The sequence below is a fragment of the Papio anubis genome, chromosome 1 (genome assembly GCF_008728515.1).
Source record: "Papio anubis isolate 15944 chromosome 1, Panubis1.0, whole genome shotgun sequence".
Lineage (NCBI taxonomy): Eukaryota > Metazoa > Chordata > Mammalia > Primates > Cercopithecidae > Papio > Papio anubis.
The window spans coordinates 189874804-189901977 of NC_044976.1; the positions used below are offsets into that span (position 1 = coordinate 189874804).

Here is a 27174-nt window from a genome sequence, read left to right on the forward strand (position 1 = left end):
ATATATATTTGGGAGTCATTCAAGTCAGGCAAGTGATGAGATCACTAATCAAGAGTTATAGAAGAGGTCAGAGTACCAGGCCCTGGGTTTTCCAAAGTTTAGGGGTCAGGAAATGGAGACTTAGAAGGTAGGAGAAAACAGTAAGGGGAAAACAAAGCCAAGAAAAGAGGAGACCTACTCCATCCAACCCTGCCTACAACATGTCCAATAACATGTCCAGTAACAGGAGGACTAAGACTGGATCTTAGAATTTAGCAACTTGAGGATCCTTCAGGAGGAGGTTGAAGAGAGAAGAGAAGAAACCAAGTAGAGACTGATTATAGAATAATTCTTTTTTTTTTTTTTTTTTTTTTTTTTTGAGACAGGGTCTCACTCTGTCACCCAGGCTGGAGTGGAGTGGTGCCATCATTACGCACTGCAGCCTTGAACTCCTGGGCTCAAGTGATCCCTCCACCTTAGCCTCTGGAGTAGCTGGGACTACAGGCAGTGTGCCATCACATCTGGCTAACTTTTATTTATTTTTTGTAGTGATGAGGTCTCACTGTGTTGCCCAGGCTGGTTTCGACCTTTTGGCCTCAAGTCATGTTCCCAACTCAGTCTCTCAAAGTGCTGGGATTATAGGAGTGAACCACTGTGCCCAGCCAACAGTTCTTTAAGGAGTTTTGTTGTAAAGAAGAGGAGAGAAGGGAGAGGGCAGCTACAGAGGTATGTAAAGTCAAGAGAGAATTTTGTAAAGATAGCAAATTAATGGCATGTTCATAGGCTGAAATGGTGACACCCAGGATAAGCGAAGTGAGAAGACACAAATGCTGAAGTGATGTCTGAGGGGAGGGGAATAGGAGGCCAGAAAGAAACAAACAAACATGCCAGGGCATCCATAGGAACAGGAAGGAGGCAGAACAATGAGCATGGATGAGATGAATAGGTAGAACTAATGGTGGTGGGAGCCTGTGAAATTCATCAGGGGACTGTAGGGATTGATTATATTTGTCTGAGGTCATTTTATATCTTTACTGGTTAACTAGGTGGTTTACTTGTTAACCATTTAACCATCTCACTGGTTAAACTGTATAAGTACTATTATACAGTTTATATACTACTATAATACTGTATAAGTACAAAATACATTATACACACACACACATGCACGCAAAAAGTGATCCTAAATGAGTGACCTCAGAGTAATCACAGCAGGTATGACAATTTGGGTCTAATCTATGTCAATCACTGGGGTTCAGACCTGCCCCAGCATATCTGGAAAACCAATAGGGTAGGAACCACAAAATACTCTTTTCTATGGGAACCAAAGAGCTTCCTGGAAAAGAATTCAACCTACAGGATAGAAAATTCAGCAAAACCAGCTGACCTGGCTTTTCAGGAAAGGGCTACCTGTAATCCATCCTCTAACCAGCTCCAGAGATTCATAGATCCACATCCCCTCGTCTCTATGATGATAATTGTAGTTTGGGGATGAAGGAAATTCTAGCATCTAAGTCAGACTCTCTAGAACGAATTGTACCAGATGATCAATAGCTAGACCTTTTAAGAGCTGCTAAATGTGTGTCTTCTACTATGGTATACTGTGGTAAACTATGGTTTACCATATTTTTATACTATGGCGAACTAACATGTCTGAAGGTTACACAATCTCATCTTATAGTTTTGAGATACTTTCTTTCTCACAGAAAGGTACAATTTCCAGTGGCATGAGCTCTCTTGACATGGTCTCAGTATTCCTTTCATTCTAAATGCTTCATATTTGGGCACATGAAATGGTCTTTTCCTCAAACAATTTGAGGCTTCAGCCCAGCATCAATGTGAGTAGTCAGTGTATTAAATCTCCTAGCCACAAAGTCATACAAAGGATGAAGGTTATGTGTACGTAAGCATTGAAACCGTGACAATGCATCCGCGAAATTATTTTCTGTTGCAGTATAACCTGCCTTATTGAAATTTATGTTTCATTTTCACAAAATAAAATTTCTGTCTTTAGTTTCACAAAATAAAACTCCTAGTTTTGATTATTTTCTCTGTGTTTACAATGTTAAAAATAGCCTAAAATTGAAGCAAAGGTTAAGATACATTACTATATCAAAGAATGATTAGGGAGGAAAAAAGGGGAATATTAAAAAATCAGAGCTATAACTCTATTTTATTTTTATTTCCTTTTAAAACATTTTAGCACTGTCATTTTTACTGGTCATGAAACACAAATGATGCTAGGTTAAACAACTGACAAATTGTTTGGGGGAAGGATGAGACGGGTTTATGCTTGGGCAATGTTCCAATCATCTGTGAAAAGCACAGCATGACCATAAGAATTTAAATATTTCCACTATGCCCCTTCCATGGGGAAAAATATATATATCTTTTAATTAATCAAGGTTAAGTAGAAAGGAATAATTACAGAGCACTAGAACATAATCTCTTGTCCATCTTTATTCTAAGAATCGAGGTTCCTCAAAATTTTAATTGGAGTTTTCTTATTTCTAATAGCAATGTTTTGTGAGCACAGGGCTCCAGTGAAAACAGCGTACAGGGGTCATATACATAAGGGACTGTTTTCAATGCAACAAGCTGAATTCACTGGCTATATAGAGCATCGATGCATGACTATATTTAAAAACATATTTCCTCAAAGGCAGAGATACATTTTACTCTTCTATGTTTCCCTAATGCCTATTACATTTACAGTAAAGAACATCTGTAGGCCGGGCGCGGTGGCTCACAACTATAATCCCAGCACTTTGGGAGGCCGAGGCAGGTGGATCACCTGAGGTCAGGAGTTCGAGACCAGCCTGGCCAACATGGTGAAACCTCGTCTCTACTAAAAATACAAAAATTAGCCAGATGTGATGGCAGGTGCCTGTAATCCCAGCTACTCAGGAGGCTGAGACAGGGGAATCACTTGAACCTAGGAGGTGGAGGTTTAGTGAGCCTAGATCATGCCACCTCATTCCAGCCTGGGTGACAGAGCGAGACTCGGTCTCAAAAGAAAAAGAAAGAAAAAAAAAAAGGACATCTGTAGATTTATTTCTTCTTTAAAGCAGTCTACTTTGGATATAACAATGCTTCCAATAAATACTCCATGTTCTTACTCATATGTGACAGCTTAAAAAAAAAGTTGATCTCTTAGAATTAGAGAGTAGAATAGTGGTCACTTTAAGGAGTTTTGTTGTAAAGAAGAGGAGAGAAGGGAGAGGGCAGCTACAGAGGTATGTAAAGTCAAGAGAGAATTTTGTTCCCAACTCAGCCTCTCAAAGTGCTGGATTATAGGAGTGAACCACTGTGCCCAGCCAACAGTTCTTTAAGGTGTTGGGGGCAAAGGAGATAGGGAGAGGTTGGGGAACAGATACAAAAGTACAGCTAGATAGGAGTAGTAAATTCTAGGATTGTGTAGCACTGAAGGGTAACTACAATTAAGAATAATAAATTGTACATTTTCAAATAGCTAGATGAGAAGATTTTGAATGTTCCCAACACTAAGAAATGCTAAGTGTCTGAGGTGATGGATAGGCTAACTACCCTAATTTGATCATTACACATGGTATATATGTACTGAAATATCACACTATATTCCATAAATATGTATAATTATTACGTGTTAATTAAAAATAGTAATTTCTAAATGCTCCCATCAAGTCATTCCAAATTGAAGGCAAGATCCTAGAATTTTAGTTTAGTTATATATTAATTACATAGGACCCAGATATGAAACAGAACTCAACTGTATTGCTAAGATAAACAGGGAAAGTCTAGCAATCAAATTAAAAAGGAAATCTAAAGAAGCAAACAATTACCCTCAGGGAGTTCTGCAGTGGGTAAAAGGTAGAGGTCTCAGTAGGAGAGTTAAGAACAATAGGGTGAGATGGGAGTAAGTCAGGGGGTGCCAAGATTTCATAAAAGACAAAAAGCTGGTGCCAAGCAGGTATCAGACCAGACACAGACCAGGGTTTAAGATCAGGGCTCTGGTACTCTCAAGACAAAGTAGGAAATTAAAACAAAACTCCAAATGCAAACGAGGCTGAAAACCAAGATGCAAATTCAGTCATGGAATGGAAGGCAGAGCTGTTTTGTCAAGATACAAAGCCGAAGCCAGTTGAACAGTATTCAGGGTCAAGAGAAATTAATATCAGTGCCATCTTGAAATTTACTGCTGAACAACAGCCTTTACAGTTTCCTTCTGCTTCTAAAGCCTGGATAAGGCTGAGCCAAGAAGTGAAAGTTAAGGGGCCCCATGTAACTGGAATAGTGCTAGTGGACAAGACCAAGGCCAGCACTTACAGAAATCCCCAGAGATGGGGGACTTTTATGGAATATTCTACCACAAGTATCCAAAATAACAATCAGAATCTAGCAGCTGTTCATACCTACATAGCTCAACTTAGTTCTATATTTTTTTCCAAAGGAGCTCGAAGAGTATAACAAAAATCAACTCTATTTCATACTCATAGTTTATTTCCACGTAAAACACAATCAAGAGATAAACTATATTCCAAATCTTAGCACCAGAGTTATTTCTAGACCTTCTTATCCTCTTTTTCATCTCTATCCTCTCTAAGTGATCTCATCTAATCTCATTGCCTTAAAATTTTTTACATATGTCCTCTAAATTCACATCTCAGACATTCACCTCTCCTTTGAATTCCAGATTTGTCTATATCTAATTCTAATGCTTAATTGATATTTTCACTCAGATGTCTAACAGATATCTCAAAAATCACCTGTTCAAAGCTTCCTTTCCTCAACTCTCTTCCAAACACTGTCTCACTGCCTCCACTATGGCCATGCTATTTCTAAGCCTGCTGCACCTCTTACCTGTACTACAGAAAAAATAGCATAACTGGTCTTTCTGACTCCACTCTTGTTCCACTGAATCCATTCTCCACCCAGTAGCTGGAAAGATCTCCTTAAAACATACATCACATCATGCTTCTCCCCTGTTTAAAGATTTTTACTGGTTTTCTAGTACATTTAGAAAAATACAGATTCCTCACCCTGGCTAACTCTAGAAAGTCCGATACAGTCTGCCACCCATCTGCCTCTGATGCCATCTCTATCACTACCTCCACCCTACCGGCTCATTCACTCTGCCTGGAATGGCCTCCCTTCCGCAGCTCAAGAGCACCAAGTCCCTTCCTACCTCAGGGCCTCTCTATAAGCTGCTCCTCTTCTGGAATGTTCGTCCCTCTAGTGTCTGCATGTGTGGCTCCTTCCTGTCATTTACTCATCCAAAATATCATCTCTTTAGAGAGGTTTCCCTGACCAGACAAAGTAAAGTAGCATCTCTTAGTCATATCCTATTACATTGCCCAATTTTTTTTCTTCAGTGCACATGGTCACTGTCTAAAGTTTTTCGTATTTGTCTTTTATTGTCTGTCTTCATCCACTGGAATATAAGCACCATGAGAACAGGAGCATTATCTGTCTTACCCCTGCTATATTCCCAGTACCTAAACAAGTTACACATTTGTAGAATTGAGGAATAAATAAATGAATGAGTAGATGACTCAAGGAATCAACAAATAAACCTTGGAGGAGGTTTGAGGTTTGTGGATAAGGAGAAAAAAATGTTTATAAATATGGCTTTTGACATGCTGAGCTTGAGATACATTTGAAATATCCAAGTAGAGTTTCAAGCAGTCAGTCAAAAATATGAGTCTGGAGTTTAGCCCAGGAGCTAAACATGTGAGAGTTGTAATGTTTAGGTTGTAATTGAAGCCACAGTGTGGAAGACATTGTCAAAGGGAGAATACGAAATGACAACCAAAAAGGAGCCTTGGGCAGATGTAACCTTAAAGGCCAGATAGAAGATAATGCATTGGCAAGGGAGCCTGAAAGAGTGAACAAAGAGATAGAAGGAAAACCAGGAATATTTGGCATATAAGCCAAAGAGTAATTGATAATGTCAAAAGCTGTTGAAAGGGCAAGGTAAGTTAATTTTAAGGATGTAGGAAACCATATAATACATGTTGAATTTCTATCCAATTCCAACTGGATAGAAAATTTAAACACTTTTTATTATTTCAACAATTTTTGCTATAGATTACTTTGTTTACTTAAAAGTGTTTTATGTGCTATTTTATGCTTTTTTTCTCCCTTGTGTCTCTTCCCTTGCTATCAAGTTTACAGTTGTCACTTCTTACTGTTGGCAACACATCTGTTTTTAAGTCATATTCCCATTCTCACTTGTGGTTTTATATTTTACCCTAGATGAGAAATCCAATAACCCAGTATGCATGGTCTGAGTGTAAAACAAGGCTGGAAAGGCCAGAATAAGGCTGGGACCCTGTAATGCATGAGATTTACATCAAAGACTTTGTAATATCAGTTGGGTACTCAAGGATCTTTTTGCTTCCTCTTGATAATCAGCTAAGTTTAGAAACTGAAATATCAAAAAGAGTTTCTGAATAAGGAGTTATTCCAGTGTTTTTAAGAATAATTGAATGTACTAATTCTGAGGCAGCAAATGTCAGTCCTTGTTTTAATAATGAAAAATAAGATGACCTGCCAAATAAAAATCTATAGAGTAATTAAAAGCAAAATGATGGGACTTTGTCATGAAAATTCAAATAATCAGATTTCAACGCAAAAAATACAATAGGAAGTCTAAGATTTACAAAATGAAAATACTGTTTCCCCACAGAATCTTGGCCACTGGGAATAAAATTTATAAATGACATTTAAGTAGTAGCTGTATCAGAACTGTAAGTATGTATATACGTAACTAAAAAAGTTTTAAAGAAAATATCAGAGCTGCAACACGCATTGCTGGATACATTATAATATCTCAAAAACTCAACCACAAAAAACTTTTTCTGTGAGTATGTAATGTTATACACAAGTTGCCACCAACATTCTTTCATCTAAATATTTAAAGGAGATCTTTAGTGTGTTTTTGGTAAGCTCCTTAAATGTCAACGATATGGTTTGACTGTGTCCCCACCCAAATCTCATCCTGAGTTGTAGCTCCCATAATTCCCACATGTCACGGGAGGGACCCAGTGGGAGGTAATTGAATCATGGGGTTGGGCCTTTCCTATTCTGTTCTCATGATAGTGAAGAAGTCTCACAAGATCTGATGGTTTTATAAAAGGGAGTTCCCCTGCACATGTTCTCTTGCCTGCCACCATGTAAGATGTGACTTTGCTCCTCATTCACCTTCCATCATGAGTGTGAGGCCTCCTCAGCCGTGTGGAACTGTAAGTCAGTTAAGCCTCTTTTCTTTATAAATTACCCAGTCACGGGTATGTCTTTACTAGCAGCATGAGAACAGACTACTACAGTCGTCATACCAAATTCCTGGAAGTTGTTAGCAGCTGGAAACAGCCAATTTAATTTTTGTATATAGTGGAAAGTATTAATCCAAGTTTATTTCCAGTAACCTTTGTTGGAAAGACGACCATTTCTCCACTGAATTGCCTTTGTGCCTTTGTCTAAAATCCATTGTCTACATATGTGTAGATCCATTTTTTGAATCTATCCTGTTCCATTGATCTATTCATCTCTTTATGCCAATGCCACATCATTGATTATCATAATTTTATAAGCCCTCATTTTAAGAGATAAGGTCTTGCTAAGTTGCCCAGGCTGAAGTGCAATGGTTATTCACAGGCACAATCATAGCGCTCTACAGCCTGAACTCCTGGGCTCAAGCAGTCTCTCTACTAGCTAGGAATACAGGCACAAACCATGTTACCTGTATAATGAGATCAGATAATGTTAATTCTCCAACCTCAGTGTTGTTTGTCAAAGTTGTTTTGGCTATTCTGGGTTATTTTATTTTCACATAAATTTTAGAATCAGCTTGTCAGTTTCTACAAAACAATCTATCTTTTAAATCTTTATCTATAACACTGTAATTCAGAAAAATTTTCCTCTTCTGGCCCAAGCTTGCACATATATACCCACAACATGTTTTGCTAAAAGCACAAGTATGTTCCCATGATGCTTGCTCTGATAAATGTATTAAACTTTAACAAAATCACAGATTCTTATAACTGGGAGTGATATCGCTTCTAAATGCTTTCCTAATAGAGAAGTCAGTTAAGTTTTGTTTGGAGCCCTACAAAACTATTTATTACCAATTATGTCCCAAGCAACATCTACCTAGTCTGTACAGGATAACTTGGTAATAAGAGTACATATTCTTTTTTTTTTTTTTTTTGAGACGGAGTCTCGCGCTGTCGCCCAGGCTGGAGTGCAGTGGCGCGATCTCGGCTCACTGCAAGCTCCGCCTCCCGGGTTCACGCCATTCTCCTGCCTCAGCCTCCTGAGTAGCTGGGACTACAGGCGCCCACCACCGCGCCCGGCTAATTTTTTGTATTTTTAGTAGAGACGGGGTTTCACTGTGGTCTCGATCTCCTGACCTTGTGATCCTCCCGCCTCGGCCTCCCAAAGTGCTGGGATTACAGGCGTGAGCCACCGCGCCCGGCCAAGAGTACATATTCTTACATAAAAAGGTCTAAACAAATAAAAATAAAGATTTTATCTTGTAAATATCATGTAAATTCTTGGACACGATATGAAAATTGGTTATATAAAACTAAAATGCCAAGCCACTTCATCTGACAAGATGCCTTTGCTTAGAAATGGTAGAAATAATTCTATGACTCAGGCAATAGAGTCAACCCAATCATTTCTTGAAAAGTTTTTTAAAAAGGAAAACAATGGCCAGGTGCAGTAGCTCATGCCTGTAATCCTAGTGCTTTGGGAGGCCAAGACACGAGGATCACTTGAGGCCAGGAGATCAAGACCAGAATGGGCAATATAGCAAAACTCCCTGTTTAAAAAAAAAAAAAATCTTTTTTTTCATTAGCAAGGCATGGTGGCATGCATGTGCAGTCTTAGCTATTCAGTAAACTGAGACAGGAGGATTGCTTGGGTCCAGGAGTTCAAGGGTGCAGTGAGCCATGTTTTCACCACCGAACTCCAGCCTGGGTGACAGACCAAGATCCCAACTCAAACAAAAAAAAAAAAAGAAGAAGAAGAAGAAGAGGGGAAGAAGGATGGGGAGAAAAAAGAAAACCAAATGTTGTCCCTAGTATGAAGAAAACTCAATTAATGAAACAGGTCAATTAGTGTATAAATTATCTAAATTGGAATAAATAAACTTAAAATATTTAGAAGTTTCCCTTAGATAATTTTTGTTTTTAATCCCAGGGGATTCTTGCAAGAATAGCCAGCACTCAGTAAAACCTAATGCATTAGGCAGTCAGTTTAAATGATGCTAACAGAAATGCACCTATAAAGAAAACAAATTAAAGTTCGGATCCAAAACTCTGTAATTATGGTTTTCTTCAACTCAATTTGTATGTAAATTAATACTTAGCTATGATAGTCACTAATTTTCTCAATGGGAACTTAATGGAAAACTCACAAGGACACCCACCTCCCTTAAAAGGGGCTTAAATTATGAAAAGTAATTCATTTCTTTTGCAAAATAGATAAAATTATGGGAGTAGAAAAATGGACAATCAGTGAAAAATATATGAGAAAAAAATCTATCTTACTTGAAAAGCAAGCGCACTCATTTTAGAGGGTCCTTAATACGAATAACATAGATCACAATGAAAAATGCAATTTCAATAACAGTATAGTGACTACTCAGTGATCTGATTGTGTCATCATATGAATAACTGATTTGAAATACTCCATTATTTAATAATACTTCTTAGTAGTTTCATAAAGTTAGAAGAGTCTATCCAAAATATCTGTAGCATCCCTCTCTTAACCTTTGAGTTTATATGCAAATTATTCCTGAAGTAAAGTAAGTTTCCCTTTGTTAACATTCTCACAAGAGTTAGCCATGCCTACAGTATTCTGAAGTAAAAAACACTAGTGATTAAGACTTTGGGCCAGGAGTCAGGGCTCATGCCTATAATCTTAGCGTGTTGGGAGGCCGAGGCGGGTTGATCTCCTGAGCTCAAGAGTTCAAGACTAGCCTGGGCAACATGGTGAAATCCTGTCTCTACCAAAAATACAAAAAATTAGCCAGGCATAGTGGCATATGCCTGTAGACCCAACTACTTGGAAGGCTGAGGTGGGAGGATCACTTGAGCCCTGGACGTGGAGGCTGCAGTGAGTCAAGATTATGCCACAGCCTGGGTGACAGAGGAAGATCTTGTCTCAAAAAAAAAAAAAAAAAAATTGGAGTCAGACCCATGTTTGAGGTTCTGCAATTTCCTTATCACAAGACTGAGAAATCACTTAACTTCCCCAAGCCTCAGTTCCCTCCACTGCAAAATAGTGTCTCTTTCATAGGTTTCAGTGAGGGCAAGAGAATAAATACTTCTGCTTCATTCACCAAAATTCTTCCAGTAACTAGGTATAGGATCTCAACAAATTCATACCGTATCAAAGAATATATGAATGAAAGCATTTAACACATAGTAAACCCTTAATTTGAAAAAAAAAAAAAAAAAAAAGAGAGAGAGAGAGAGAGTAAATCTGTAACAATTAATCTAAATAGCAAAAGCCTTAGTCTCAAAGAGGTTAAACGAATTGCCTGAGGTTACACAGGTAGGAGATGTCAGTCTGAGATTTAAATCCAGACATTCTGACTCCCGGTTACAATCTGTTAGCCACCCCACATTAACTGTGTCTCACTACTTCAAGCTCTCCCCTCCCAGGGGCTTTGATTCCAATTCTTAGCTTTTAACATCTTCTTTATTATCAACTGTTCCTTGTTTCCACCAGCACCACTATCCGTCCTCCCCTGCCCCCTACACATGGGCATTTCCGAAAATACAGGAATCATATCTCCTACTCTTTATACCGCGGTTCTTGTTTCTGGGGTTATGGACTACTTTAAGCATTTGAGAAAAGCCATGGAAACTTTCCCCATAAAAATGTACAAACTTACATGTACACAAAATTGTACAAATAACATCAGGGTATTGAGAGAAAACTCTGCTCCACCCTCTTCCCCACAGGAATATGGGGTTTTTTGTTTGTTTCTTTCTTTGTTTTTTGTTTGTTCGTTTGTATTCGAGATGGAGTTTCGCTGTTGTTGTCCAGGCTGGCGTGCAATGGCACAATCTCGGCCCGCCGCAACCTCCGCCTCCCGGGTTCAAGTGATTCTCCTGCCTCAGTCTCCCAAGTAGCTGGAATTAGAGGCGTGCACCACCACGCCCAGCTAATTTTGTATTTTTAGTAGAGACAGGGTTTCTCCATGTTGATCAGGCAGGTCTCGGCCGCCCAACCCCAGATGATCCGCCCACCTCGGCCTCCCAAAATACTGGGATTACAAGTGTGAGCCACTGTGCCCGGCCTACGAATCTGTATTTAAAGTGCCTCACATACTGCCTTCTGCACAGCAAACACTCAATAACTGGTTTTATCACTATCATTGTCTATGCCTTTCAAAACAACCTAACAAGGCCCTCTTCAAATATCATTTCCACTAAGAAATTTCCCTTGATCTCTCCACTGCAAGGAATGTGCTTCTCCTCTAAAGTTTTTCAAGATCTTGTGAATGTACTACTTATGTGATTTTGCATGTAGAAACGGCCTTAAAGATTTTCTACCAAAGCCAGTGCTTGCTCCTTACAAATAAACTAAATCCCAGGAGGCTAAGTAACATGTTCAAGGCTATTTACGTAACATGTATTATGCCTTCTACAGCATGGTAACTACTTGTTTGTGTTTTATCTCCAATGCTACAATGAAAGTGCTTAGAGAGTAGGGACTATGTCTTCTACAACTTTGATTTAACATTCCTTAAGGATACAGGAATGATTACAAGAAAAAAATGAATGAATGAATGAATGAATGAATGAATAATTCCAAGTCAAAACTGAACTATGTGCTGTTTTTCAAAGACTATGAGGTCTTGAATGCCTCTTTCAGCATTTTAGAAGGTCTAATGTTCTTTTCCTCTTTCGGTATGAACCAACACTCTGGAGCAAAATCTTTGAGACTTTCTTTTTAGGAGCAGATCTTTTTATGAGCCATCTCCTCCCCTTCTGGTCTAATCATTCATAGAGACGAGCTCAGGATAAGACTCTTAAGAGTATGTTGTTGCTGTCTGGACTTCATTTTCATATGAAGCTTAATACCATGAAAATACTGTATTTTCAATTTCCCAAAACCTGTTTTGGCTTTTGTGATAAGGTCTTCTTGGGGGTTTGGGTTTTTTGTTGTTGTTGTTGTTGTTTTTGGTATTTTTTGTTGTTGTTTGTTTGTTTTTTGAGCAAGCCTTCACACATTGTGCTTCTTAGGTTACAGAATTCAGACTATTTTGCTTCTTAGGTTACAGAATTCAGATTATTTTCCATTCTGTAATATATCCTTTCGATTGGGAGTGGAGTTTTCAGGCCGTATGAAAATCTGCTACTCATTAAACAACCACTAGTATAGGGAAACAAAGTGTTAAGCTATATTTCATAATTGAAGGACTTACCAAAGTTGGAAAAGAAGACAAACTTGTGAAAATTAAGCAAAAGATTTAAATAAAATTTCAAGATAAACAGCTTAATGAATAATTGTCAAATGAATGCTATGTAGATTTCACAAAGGGAGGGGTCTTTTTAGGGTAGAGTCGTCTGTAAAGGATTTATAGAAAGGGTAGAATCTGAATTACACTTAGGAGATTTCATATAATTGGGAAAAAACCAAGAGGAGAAAAGAGAACATTTAAAACTATAAACAAGTGATTAACAAAAGCACCAAAGAGAAAAAACAAAAGGAAACAGGATATATATGGCTGGGCAAATAACAACACATATCACATTTTTAAAAATAAAAATGTGTGAAATTAATGAGTGAAATCATAAAGCATTTACTAAGAAGTGTAAGAGACAGAATGCATTCCTCTTTGTGGTTAAATGTTAAATAATGCACAGAAAGAATTTAGCACAATACCCATTGCATGCTAAGTATATTTAAAATGTAGGCTACTGTTACAGTTTTTTAAAAATGTTCAACATAAAAGTAATGCCGAAATTTGACAAGCACATCATTGGACTGTTATAACCTGTCAGGGACAGAGATTTCCACAAAAAACAAAACTGAATTCTGATAATAGCTACTTGATACTTCTTTTTAACATCCTGAAAGAAGAAACTTTAAAAAAACCAATTGAGAGCCATTGAAAAACAGTGACCAGTAAAAAGTTAGAAGGAATGTTGGTTGTATACACACCACATATACAATATTGAGCTCAGTGGTCCTAATGGTGATTCTTACTATACCCTATATTTGATTTAAAAACTAATTTTAGAATACAGTGCTTACATAAGATGGAACTGCATTGCATATAAAAGTTCATACTTATCCTAAAAATAATTTGGAGGATAATTATATATCTTAGCAAAAATATTTTTATTTATCACATTTAAAATCAAATTTGAATCCAAAAACATATTTTATATACATATTCTTAAGATACATCTGTTACCTAAGTTAGTATGTAAATTAACACACATTAAGTACTGTTAATACCCCACAAAAGTTCTGGAAAATAGGTATTATCCTGGCTAACCTGTAACTTCTCTGTGCTTCAATTTCTTCCTATGTAAAATGGGACTAATAATGATCATGATAATAATAATAATAATAATATCCCATATAGCTAAAAAAAGTCAATTTCCCAAAAATGTTACCCTTACAATTTTTAATATATATTGTCTTACCTTTATTATTCTTCAGTAGTTCTGAGTTTGTTATTGGATTGTTTTAAAAATTATTTCAAGATATAATGATTTTTCCTGCTTCAAAGTATTCCATCTATAAAGTGAAAATAGCAGTAGGATGCAGAAGAAAGGAACTATCTATGCCAAATAAGAATAAGTGCTTATGTTTATCTGTTTCCGCCAAAACTTGTGGTTTTACCCAATGAAAGCCCCAAAGTCACATGGACTTCTATAATTACTAACTCTTGACCCTTAGAGTAAATTAAAAATGACTGAGAATCTGCTGTACTATACACCAAGCTTTTATTCACACACATTATTTCATGTTAATACTCCAAACAACCCTGATTGTCCTGAGTAAACTGTAACTTCTCTGTGCCTCGGTTTCCTCTATGTAAAATGGGAATAATGTCACCTACCTCCTAGGATTGTTGTGAGAATTAGATAAGACGATATATTTATTAGGGCCTAGAGAACAATACCTCAAAATATGGCATTTTGACATGCTGAACTAAAGAAGCAGCCCCAAGGTCTCTCTCTGGCCTTCACCTGCCTATCTGTTTAATCTCTTTTTTTGCTGAAGCACACTGGGAGAGACTCTTTCTAGAATTTCCTTTATATGACTAAGAAAGCTTCTTTACCAAAGAAATGCAATTTTCTTAAGATCCCCCATTTCTAGGAATCCCAATGAAGAGACTAGGAGTCATCACCATGTCCAGAGAGACTTCTCATCTATTCTTCTAAGGGCAGCTCCAGAGATTACCTGGGAGACACCACCTGCATAAGAATACAACTTTTGTTCACAGTGAAGTTCAGCCCCTCACGTTCCCACTGCCTTGCTCGGAGCTCATTGGAACTTCATCCTGACTATAATTTATCACTGTTCTTTGTGCTCATTCATTACCCCTAAAAATCAACTACTCCTACACCTCCACTTCCCTTAACCCAGTAAGGAGGGTATTTTAGCATCAACCATGTGGCCCTTCTTTGAGCTTTCCTATTTTTTGTTGGTTCCCATGCTTATACACATTAATAAATCATTATGCTTTTCTCTTGTTAACCTGTCATTTGTTATAGGACTGTCAGCCATGATGGGGAGCAAAGGGATCACCCCCTTTCTGTCCCCACATTTGGAAAGCATTTAGACAAGTGCCCAGTAAGCATGTACACGCTAAAGCCTGTGTAAATGTCATTATTAAAGTAATGATAACAGTTATTCTAGCTTTTCTAAGAAATAAAGTGTTTTTCCACCAAAGCTGAATGAGCCAATTGAAGGCAGAATCTGAGACATCTCTACAAGTTTCAGCTGTAACCACTAAAGTTCACATTTGAACAACACAACAATAGCATAATTTTGCATTTGGTACTTGAAATGCACCTTTATACAGCAATCACTCATTTGTTCCAACAGAAAATTAAAAACAATATTTAAATTTAAAATCCCATCTTTTTTTCCTTAGTAAAGGTTAGTAAGCAAATGGGACAGAAGAATGGACTTTCACTCCAACTATAATTCCTTAAGACTGTTATAGGAGGCCATTGGTTTGGACTGAGCTCCTGCACTAAGCCCAACACATACCAAAACAAAATGGGGTAACTCAAGTTAAAGTTCCACACCACCAAGCCAAAACTAAGTTATTTATCCGACCTTGCAAGAAATCAGGAGAGAGAGATAATAGCCAAATTTCCAAACGAGCCAGTGCTAGCTGGCATGATAATGAAGTGCCCTCTGCTTTAACCTTTGCAAGAAAAGTAACCTTGAAACAACCCAGACTTTTTTGGTTTTCTGTTTCTGCCTTCTTAGTCCATTTCTGTCTATAAAACCAACCTCTGCTCAATTCATTGGAACACTCATTTTATTTTGTAAAATGAAGTGTTGTCTGATTCTAGAATCGCAGATAAAAGCCAGTTAAGATCTTTAAACTAAATTTGTTGTAATTTTGTCTTTAGACAAGATGGAAGTTTTCAGTACCAGAAGAAAAAAAAAGGTAAGCTTTTGAGTTTCTGTCATCACAGAATCATACTGATTAGAAGCCTCAATAGAAGAGAAAGTGCTTTGAACTAACAACAGAGCATTTTTCATGTGTTTAGCACATATATACATTCAAAGCATCTTCATTTGCTCTATCTCATTCAATCTTCAAAACCATTTTATGGAAAGTGATCATCAAAGAGATTACGTTGTAGGGGCGGAGGGAAGACTTCCTCTGTGCCCACTGAAGGTTTGCTAAAAATAAGCTGACAAAAGGCAGTTTAGTAGGAGAAAAAGGCATACAAAATTTAATTTGCATAAACACAGAAGCAATATACAAAGTATGAGACTCAAAGACGGTCCAGATGATTGAGGCTTCAAATCTCTCTTCATAGAGGAGAGATATATGGACATGTGAGGTATATATTATTTTGTAAATGATTCTCTTTGAAAGCTGGATGGAACAAGTTATGGGAAGGTAAGGGGTGGGCAGAACTGCACAGGAACAAAGGTTGTCTTATTATGCAAATAAATTTCCCCAGTTAATTTCTTGGAGCTGCACTCAGAAGAACAGATGAAAAGTCTGTCTGGGCATGTTGACTTGGTGACGATTCCCAGTCCCTTCTCTTTCTCTGAAGGTTGATTTTTCCTAGCTATTTGATGAGATTTCTAGGGAGGGTGCTTTTAAAACAATTGCACTTCTTTGTGAAATACACTTTCTTAGATAAGGAAATTCCAGAGAGAGTCTCTCCCCCTCTTCTTCCTGGGAAAAAAAGGAGGATGAGAGGCAGAGGAAAGTCAGAGAGAGACCTTGGTTCTGAGGCCTATTTCTAAGGCCTTTCCATTTTCAAAGCACTCAGTATTTCAAAAAGCTAGATTTTGGGGAATTGTTTTCTGTATCCCAACAAAGTAATTTCTTTATAAAGTCACAAACTAAAAGACGGTAGAAATACAAGAACTCAGGTCATTTCACCACTGGTCCAGAGCTCACTTCACCATACCAAGCCAAACACCATACCAAACACATCATGAACAGTATTTCAGTTACAGTGGGAATCTGTAAGTATGAGACTGCTGCTGTATGTAGAATTGACATAAAAAATGACTCAGAACTGATTTTTTACCTCTTGGGCCTGTGATCTGAGAGACCAAAATAGATGCCCTTTTGTCAACTAAGACAAACCCTAAGATTAAGGAAACAAAAGTTACCTACAGGTCTAGGGTTCAGGGCTCAGCTGGCATGACAACTTCCTAAATTCCTAAGGCTACAAGAAAAACCACACCCTTGCTATACTCCATAACAATAGGAGTTATTCAACCACTCTTAACTCTGATTTACAACCCAGACCACTACGACTCAATGACTGAACAGAAGGCTGGCTTTATAAACATTTTTTTCTGATAAGCAACTACAAACCTTAAGCCAATTTCAGCCACGTTATAGAGGTTGCGCACAAACTGTCTTTGTGTCCTATAGTTTGTCTTTTGATTTAAAGAGCCAAATTCTACCTCATTTTAATGCTAAAACCCCACCCCAAAGTCAACACAGTATGTATGTTACACATGTTTACTCACTGCATATGCACTTGGCTCCTCTTGTAAATATGGGTAGCTTTCCCCTCAAACTTGCTGAATGTGTATGACTGTATTGTGTAATACAACTCTGTGGAGCATAAAACCCAACCTGCCCCTTCCCACTTCAAAGGGAGAGTACCCTGGGTCGATGCCAGAGACTCTCTTCCTGATTTGCAAACTGATATTGCTAACAAAGCTCTTCTTTCTACTATTTAGCCACCCTGGTGGTCTTTTGGATGGCAAGCCCCCTTAACACTTCTGAGAATATAATAATAAAAGGATCAGGAGAAGTAAAGATCTGTGAACCCCACCCTCTGCCCATGAAGGGCAAGGGAGGGAAATGCCTTCTTCTGCCCTCATGCTTAGTGAGAGACCTTTCAGAGAGCTTGAGATCCTGCAGCTGAGGGACACGGAGGCTTCTGTGCCTGGCTTAGGCCAGAGAAAGCTCAAGCCTATGGGAGTAGACTGGGCACCATCAGGGCAAAGGATAGAATACGTGAATATTTTCCATAGAACAGATGCAGGCCACGTGAGGAAAGAAGCTGCCCAAAAGACATTTAAGTGTTGTTTAGGAGGGCCACCTGAGAGGGCACGGGGGACTTCAACAGGGAGTATCTCTATGGACCAGGTGGTGAATGCAACATAGTAAGAAATATGTATTTGGTATCTGCCCATGGTGCCTGACACAGAGCTTCTAAAGCACTTGGAATTTGCTGAGTCATGGGGATGAGAGAAGTATCATTTGTTATTCATAACAGATCTCTTTCAACCATACCTGAGTTTACGCTAATGAGGGGATTCTTGATTGACCCCTGGTTGCCAGAGAACCCAACTACATGACTAGAAAGTTGGAATTCTCAGCCCTACCCCCTAATCTCCAGGGAGGGGAGAGGAGCTAAATATAGATCACCAATGGCCAATGATTTAATCAATCACACCTACATAATGAACTTCCATAAAAACTCTCACTGAAGGGGTTCAGAGAGCTTCAAGGTTGTTAAATGCATCCATGTGCTGGGAGGGGGACATGCCTGAACTACATGGGGACAGAATCTCTCATGCTTCAGACGCTTCTGGACCTCGCCCTATGTACTTCTTTTGGCTGTTCATCTGTATCCTTTATAATATCCATCCCCACCCCCCAACCTTTTATTTTTTTGAGACAGGGTCTTGCTCTGTTGTCCAGGCTTTACAGTGGCATAATCTTGGCTCACTATAGCTTCAACCTCTTCAGGCTCCGGTAATCCTCCTACCTCAGCCTTTCAAGTGGCTGGGACTACAGACACATGCCACCATGCCCAGCTAATTTTTGTGGGGTTTATTTTTGTAGACACAGGGTCTTGCCATGTTGCCTGGGCTGGTCTCAAACACTTGGCCTCAAGCAATTCACCCACCTCAGCCTCCCAAAGTGCTGGGATTACAGACATGAGCTACCATGCCCAGCCTATTATATCCTTTTTAATAAACAAGTAAACAAAAGTGTTTCCTTGAAATATATGAGCTGTTATAGCAAATGATCAAATCTGAGGAAGGGGTCATGTGAATCCCTAACTTGCATGTAAACCCCTAGTCAAATTGCACAGAAGTATGGATTACCTGGGGACTCACTACCTGAGATTGGCATTTGAACTGGGGATAGTCTTATGGGAATAAGACATCAACCTGTGGAGTCTGTTAACTGAATAATGTCAGAATTGAATTAAATTGTAGGACACCCAGTTGTTGTCCACAGAGAATTGAAAGAATTGCTTGGTGTAGAAAATCCACACATTTGGTGTCGTAAGTGTCATAAGCAGAGAAACAGTTTTCTATCAATTGGGGGAAAAAAAAAAAAAAAAAGGTGCCACAATGGAGGTTTCCAGGGAAGAGAAATCACTGAGGGGACCAAGCTAGACAAAGTCTTTTTGCCCCTATTGCATCCTGTTTATTCAACTTTCTGGTTATATTTAAACTAAAATACTATCAAAAATACAAAGTATAGTTTTTAATTATTTGGTAGAATACCATGAATCAAGGTATTCTCAATAAAGTTGCCAGTGAAAAGAGTCAAACTCTGTAAAATATTTGAAGAGATTTATTCTGAGCCAAATATGAATGACCATGACCCATGACACAGCCCCAGGAGATCCTGACAACATGTGCCCAAGGTGGTTGGGCTGCAGCTTGGTTTTATGCATTTTAGGGAGACAGAAGACATCCATCAGTATACGTAAGATGTACATTGGTTTGGTCTGGAAAGGCAGGGGTGGAGAGGGTGGCTTCCAGGTCATAGGGTGGATTCAAAGATTTCCTGATTGGCAATTGGTTGAAAGTTTATCCAAACACCTGGAATCAATAGAAGGGAGTTTCTGGGTTAAGATAAGAGGTTGTAGAGGCTGAGGTTCTTATTATGTAGGTGAAGCCTCCCGGTAGCAGGCTTCAGACAGAATGGACTGTAAATGTTTCTTATTAGACTTAAAAAGGTGCCAGACTGTTAATTCTCTCCTGGATCAGGACAAAGACCTGGAAAGGGAAGACCATTCTCTACAGAATGTAGATTTTCCCCACAGGAGACAGGTTTACAGGGCCATTTCAAAATATGTCAAAGAAATATATTTTAGGGTAAAATACTTTGATTTATTTTAGGGCCTGCTAACCATCATGTTGGTATCTTATTGTAAAAAGGGTCTGTTTTGTCAGTCTAAGGGCTTTGTTCTAATGTTAATGCTGGTCAGCTGTGCTTGAGTTCCAACGGGAGGAAGATACAATGAGACACATCTGACCACCCATTCCTATCATGGCCTGAACTAGTATTTCAGGTTAACTTTTGAATGCCCTTGACTGAGAGTCATCCATTCGGTTGGTTGTGTGGCTTGGAATTTTATTTCTGGTTTACACAGTCAATAGTTTTGAAAACAATCTCTTAGGAATTTTTTTTTTTTTTTTTTTTTTTTTTTTTTTTTTTGCTGTGAATATATATATATGTTATCTATATAGAGATAATATAATATCTCTATATAGAGATAATATAATTCATTATTTTCACTTTTTTAAAAAACAGACCATTTTTAGAGCAGCTTTAGGGTCACAGAGAAATTGACCAGAAAGTACAGAGTTCCCATATACCTCACCTCCTGCCCCTGTGTATGCACTACCCCAATATCAACATGTATCACCAGAGGGGGACATTTGTTACAATAGATGAACTTATATTGACACATCATTATCACCCAAAGTCTATAGTTTACGTTAGGGGTCCCTCTTGGTGTTGTATATTCTATGGGTTTTGACAAATGTTGTGTCTACCATATAGTATCATACAGAGTATTTTCTTGCTCTAAAAATCCTCCATGACCCACCCATTCATCTCTCCCTCTCCCCTAACCCCAGGCAACCACTGATCTTTTTATTTTCTCCAGTTTTGTCTTTTCAGGAATGTCACATAGTTGGAGTCATATAATATGTAGCTTTTTCAGATTGATTTCTTTCACTTAGTAATATGCCTTAAGTTTTCTCCTTGTCTCTTCAAGGCTCATTTCTTTTTAGCACTGAATAATATTCCATTGTCCGGGTATACCATAGTTTATTTACTGTAAAGTAAACACTGAAGGACATCTTGGTTGCTTCCAAGTTTGGGCAATTATGAATAAAGCTGTGATAAACCTTCATGTGCCAGTTTCTGCAGGGACACAAATTTTCACCTCACTTGAGTAAATGGCAAGGAGTAAGGATGCTGGATAGTATGTTAAGGATATGTTTAGTTTCCTAAGAAACCACTGAACTGTCTTCCAAAGTGGCTATACTGTGTTTGCATTCCCACCAGCAACAAATGAGAATTCCTGTTGCTCCACATCCTTGCTAGCATTTGGTACTGTTAGTTTTTAGGTTTTTGCCATTCTGATAGGTGTGATTTTAAGTGTTCAATCAGTGACATTAAGTACATTCACAGTTTTATGTAACTGCTGTAGACAGAATGTTTGTGTCTCCCCAAAATTCATGTGTTGAAGCCCTAACCTTTCATGTAATCATATTAGGAGGAGGGGACTTTGGGAGGTAATTAGGTTTAGATGAAGTCAGGAGAGGGGAGTATTCAAATCAGTGCTCTCTTCTTACAGCTCTTGCTTACTCTCTCTCTACCACATGAGGTCATGGCATGAAGATGGCTATCTGTAAGCCAGAAAGAGGGGCCTCACCAGGAACTGAATCAGCTAGCATCTTAATCTCCAGAACTATGAGAAATAAATGCCTGTTGTTTAAGCTACCCAGTCTCTGATATTTTGTTATAGCAGCCCATACTGACTAAGACAGTGACCATTACCACTACTTCCAGAAACTCTGTTCTCACTAAACAATAACTCTCTCTTCTGCCTTTCCTCCAACCCCTGGTATCCTCTATTCTATTTTCTGTCTCTAGGAATTTACCTTTTCTCAGTATTTCATATAAGTGGAACCATATAGAATCTGTCTACTATGGTTTGAATGTGTCTATAAACTGAATGTGTTAGACACTTAATCCCCACTGTAGCAGTAGTGAAAGAAGAAGACTTTAAGAGGTGATCAGATCTTGAAGGCTCTGACTTCATAAATTGATTATTACATTCATGGATTAATTGATTCATGGGTTAATTAATGGGTTATCATGAGGATGAAACTAATGATTTCATAAGAAGAGAAAGTGAAACCTGAGCAAATACATTAGCACACTCAGCCCCCTAACAGCGTGATACCCTATGTCACCTCAGGACTCTGCAGAGAGCCCCCATCAGTAAGAAGGTCCTCACCAGATGCAATCACTTGATTTTACACTTCTCAACCTCCATGAATGTGAAAAATAAATTCCTTTTCTTTATAAATTACCCATTTTGGCATTCTATTCTATTATCCATTTGGCATATCCATTCTATTATCCATTTGGCATTCTATTCTATTATTCTATTATTGGCAACAGATAATGAACCACGGTACCGTCTTTTTGTGGCTGGCTTATTTTACTTAGCATAATGTTTTCAAGTTCATCCTTTTGTAGCAAATGTCAGAATTCTATTCCTTTTTATGGCTGAGCAATATTCCATTGTATGTATGTATCATACTTTGTTTATCCATTCATCTGTGGATGGACACAGGTTGTTTCAATTGTTTAGCTATTGTAAAGAATGCTGGTATGAACATTGGTGGGCACATATCTGTTTGAGCCCCTGCTTTCCAAACTTTTGAGTATATACACAGAAGTAGAATTGCTGTATTATATAGTAGTTAATTGTATATTTAACTTTTTGAGATACCACCAAACTGTTTCATGCAATGGCTGTACCAATTTCCATTCCTACCAGTAATGCAGAAGAGTTCCAATTTCTCCACATCCTCTTCAGCACTTATTATTTTCTATTGTACCTTAGTTCTGAGTACAGTATAAGTGATACTAAATGTTCACAGATGACAATGGACATGCCTTGTCAAAAACACATGGATCAAAAGTATGTTTCTAGCTGACATCATGGCTGCTCTTGTCACAGTCACCATAAAGTTTTTCATGCCCTCTGCCCTCTAGCTCTTCCTTTCTAACCAGGTTGGAGTGCACTGCTGGTCATGAGCTCATTGTCTCACCAACATCCTCTTCTCTTCTTCCTTGTACCAATATCCATCTTATAAAATCCCAACTCTAGGAGCCACTTTTCCTGCTGTAACCCTCAGGAGTCTGAGCGCTGTCTGGAAACATCTCACAATAGTGTAGCACATCTTTAATACAAATCAATGGTTTCCAAACTCAGCTGAGACCTGGACACTTACTGTCAATTATAGGTAATCTCTGGTCAGCTTTCTGGTCTTGAACAACTATTCCAAACTTCCACTACTACTTCCAACTCAACTGCCTCCCTTACCCTCATCCTCAGCAGAAGAACTAATCTCTTTAAGAAAAATGAAGTCATCAAGGATGCACTTTCTTTACTTCCTGCTCTCTTATCTACAATCTAACTACCACCTCATGCCATCCTGCTTTTTTTCTTCCAGTCACAGAGTACACTGTTTACATTTTAAAACCAACGAACTCTGCCTGGACCCCTGAGCTCATGGCTCTTGGGACTTTCAGGATTGTGCTCCACCAAGCATTCCCTATCCCTCCCTTATCTTTATCCTTTCCTGCTCTCCTAATGTATCTGCTCAGGTTTCTCTTCCTCTTCTTACGAAATCATCAGTTCCACCCTCATAATAACCGACTATTTAACCCATTAATCCACTAACCCATGAAGATATTAATCCATTCATGATGGCAGAGCCTTCAAGATCCAATCCCCTCTTCAAGTCTCCACCTTTCAATACTGCCACTTTCTCTTGTTCTGCAAATGTACTAAGTCTCATCCATCCTATAAAAAGTGGAGCCCTCTCTTTATTTACTCACACACCAGTTATCATTCATTATATTTGTTTCCTGGGGCTGCTATAACAAAGTATGCCAAATTGGGTAACTTTAAACAACATAAATTGTATTATTCCACAGTCCAATAGCCTAGAAGCCTAAGTTGAAGTGCTGGCAGGGCCATCTAAATGCTCTAGGAAAGCATCTGTTCCATGTCATTCTTCTAGCCTCACGTGGTTGTCAGCAATGGCTTGACTTATGGATGCACTACTCCAATCTCTGCCTCTTGTCACATGGTGTTCTCCCAGTGTGTTTGTGTCCAAATTTTTCTCATTTTATAACTTCAGCAGTCATTGGATTTGAAACCACCCTAATCTAGTCTTCATTCCTGATTTTAACCCAATTACATTTGCAAAGATCCTATTTTTGAATAGAGTGCTATACTGAGGTTCCAGGAGAACTTGAATTTTGGGAGGGCACTATTCACCCCAGAACACTCATATTCTACAAACATTCCTCTACCCCCTCCACTGTACCTGCTGTCCTGCTCCCCAGACCCCTCTCCCCACTTCAGTTGGCTTCTGTCCCCACAGCTCTGAAACAGAGTTCGCTAAGGTCAGCACAAACCTCTTAACTCCAGGCCTCACCATAGTAAATGGTCTGGTGTATCTGACACTGATAATCACCCCTCCTTCACGAAACTTTACCCCCTTGGCTTTCTCCATGATGCCACTCACTTTTCCTCCTATCTTTTGACCCATTCCTTCTCTGTACGGACTTCTCTTTCTCCTGACACTTCAATGCTGGTGCTCCCCAGGAGTACTTTCTTTTCACTTTTGTTGTTGCTACTGTTGTTTTTCATTCTTCCCGGGTAATTTTATCCATTTTTTGGTTTGAAAGACGACTGCATATTTATGACTTACAAATCTGCATATGTAGCCTAGATTTTCTCCCCAAGCTGCAGGCTTGCATATCCATCTGTTTAGATGTGCTTCAAGAACCTTAGCTCATCATTGTTCCTGAATAAACCTCTAATTGTCTCAATTTATTTGATACTATCACGGATCCCATAACCCAAGCTAGAAACCTGGGGATATCTTGCCCTTATTTCCACTTATGTATCTGTTTTTCCCTTATTATCTTTTTGATATATTAAATAATACAAAATACTACATTTGACATATATATAATGAATAATAATAAAACCAGAACCCATGAACCCACCACTAATATAAGAATCAAAACTGTCCAATGCCATTCTATTCACCCATATACTTCCCCCTTCTGTATTCTTTCCCTCACCTTCCCCACCATGAGAATTAACCATAATCTTTAATTTTATTTTATTATTTCCTTTTCCTTGTTGGTTTATTACATACCTGTGCATCTCTAACCAACACATTTTTCAGTTTTATTTGTTTTTAAGCTTTATAAAAATGCAGTCATTCATTTGGGACTTGCTTTATTCACTCAAGATTATGCTCCTTAGACTTACTACTGTTGATGCACATGGCTGCAGTTCACTAGTTTTACTGCTACATAATATTCTACCATGAGAATTAATTAGAAAACATAATTTTAAAAAAATATGACTTGCAACATTAGCAGAAACTATGTGGTATCTAGAAACAAACCTAACAAAAGATATATAAGATAGGTATATCTATCTGATATTACTTTCTAAAAATTTATTGACCTCCCCCTCCCCAAATGACTATCACCAAGGCCAAGTGAGGTTGGTTCTATCATCTCTCATCTGGACAGCTTACTCCACAGTCATACCCCAAATCTTGCCATGTTCCATCTATCCTGCCCATTGTAATCAAAGCAATCCACCCAGCATGTAAAGCTGATTATACCATCCCCTTGCTCCAACACCTTTGATGGATTCCCTTTGTCCACAAGCTCCTTGTGTATCCCACTCCAACCTAAACTCATCCAGACAATCTATATACTCCAGCCATCTCACAGTGTCTCTCACTTCCAAGCTTTTGTTCCAACTCACTTTCAGGAATATCACAGTCCTTTTCCTTGTTCTCCCAAACACACAGATGCCTCCACATACATACACATAAAAATGTAAGTACAAACACATACACACACATCATAACCTGTGATATGGTTTGGCTGCGTCCCCACCCAAATCTCATCTTGAATTGTAGCTCCCACAATTGCCACATATCATGGCAGGGACCCAGTGGGAGATCATTGAATCATGGGGACAGGTCTTTCTCATGCTGTTCTCATAATAGTGAATAAGTCTCATGAGATCTGATGGTTTTATAAAGGGGAGTTTCTCTTGTCTGCCGCCATGTCAGGCCTCCCCAGTCACGTGGAACTATGAGTCCATTAAATCTCTTCCTTTTGTCAATTACCCAGCCTTGGGTATGTCTTTATCAGCAACATGAAGACAGACTAATGAACTAATACAGTAAATTGGTACCAGCAGACTGGGGCGCTGCTATAAAGATACCCAAAGGTGTGGGAACAACTTTGGATCTGGGTAACAGGCAGAGGTTAGAACAGTTTGGAGGGCTCAGAAGACAGGAAAATGTGGGAAAGTTTGGAACTTCCTAGAGATTTGTTGAATGGCTTTGACCAAAATGCTAACAATGAATTCCAGGTTGAGGTGCTCTCAGACAGAGGTGAGGAACTTGTTGGGAACTGGAGTAAAGGTGACTCTTGCTATATTTTAGCAAAGAGATTGGCAGCATTTTACCCCTGCCCTACAGATTTGTGGAACTTTGAACTTGAGAGAGATGATTTAGGGTATCTGACAGAAGAAATTTCTAAGCAGTAAAGCATTCAAGAGATGACTTGGGTGCTGTTAAAAGCATTCAGTTTTAAAAGGGAAACAGCATAAAAGTTTGGAAAATTTGCAGCCTGATGATGCAACAGAAAAGAAAAACCCATTTTCTGAGAAGAAATTCAAGCAGGCTGTAGAAATTTGCATAAGTAATAAGGAACCTAATGTTAATTGCCAAGCCAATGGGGAAAATGTCTCCAGGGCATTTCAGACGTCTTCACAGCAGCCCTGCCCATCACAGTTCTGGAGGCCAAGGAGGAAAAAAATGTTTTTGTGGGCCCAGGGTACCCCTGCTCTGTGCAGCCTAGGGACTTGGTGCCCTACATCCCAGCCACTCCAGTCATGGTTAAAAGGGGCCAAGGTATGGCTTGGGCTGTTGCTTCTGAGGGTGTAAGTCCCAAGCCCTGGTGGCTTCCATGTGGTGTTGAGTCTGCAGGGACACAGAAGTCAAGAATTGAGGTTTGGGAACCTCTGCCTAGATTTCAGAGGATATATGGAAATGCCTGGATGCCCAGGCAGAAGTTTGCTGCAGGGGTGGGGCCCTCATGGAGAACCTCTGCTGGGGCAGTGTGGAAGGGAAATGTGGAGTCAGAGCCCTCACATAGAGTCCCTTACTGGGGCACTGCCTAGTGAAGCTGTGAGAGAGGGCCACCATCCTCCAGACCCCAGAATGGTAGATCCATCGACAGCCTGCACTGTGTACCTGGAAAAGCCACAGACACCCAGTGCCAGCCCATGAAAGCAGTCAGGAGGGGGGGCTATACCCTACGAAGTCACAGGGGCAGAGCTACTCAAGGCCATAGCAGCCCACTTGTATCAGCATGATCTGGATGTAAGACATGGAGTCAAAGGA

General features: G+C 38.9%; 1 protein-coding gene across 13 annotated transcripts in view; it reads right to left on the minus strand.

Annotated features, from left to right (window-relative positions):
- The window catches only part of DNM3 (dynamin 3), a 566482-nt gene that overhangs the window by 427386 nt on the left and 111922 nt on the right, over nucleotides 1-27174 (minus strand). The window contains exon 1 of one of the 13 annotated variants that reach the window (XM_031662797.1): nucleotides 13635-14943. The exons of the other annotated variants lie outside the window; for them this stretch is intronic. The gene's annotated coding sequence lies outside the window, so the exon portion shown is untranslated. Of the gene's footprint in view, nucleotides 1-13634; nucleotides 14944-27174 lie in introns of those variants that run through there. 13 annotated transcript variants of the gene reach the window in all.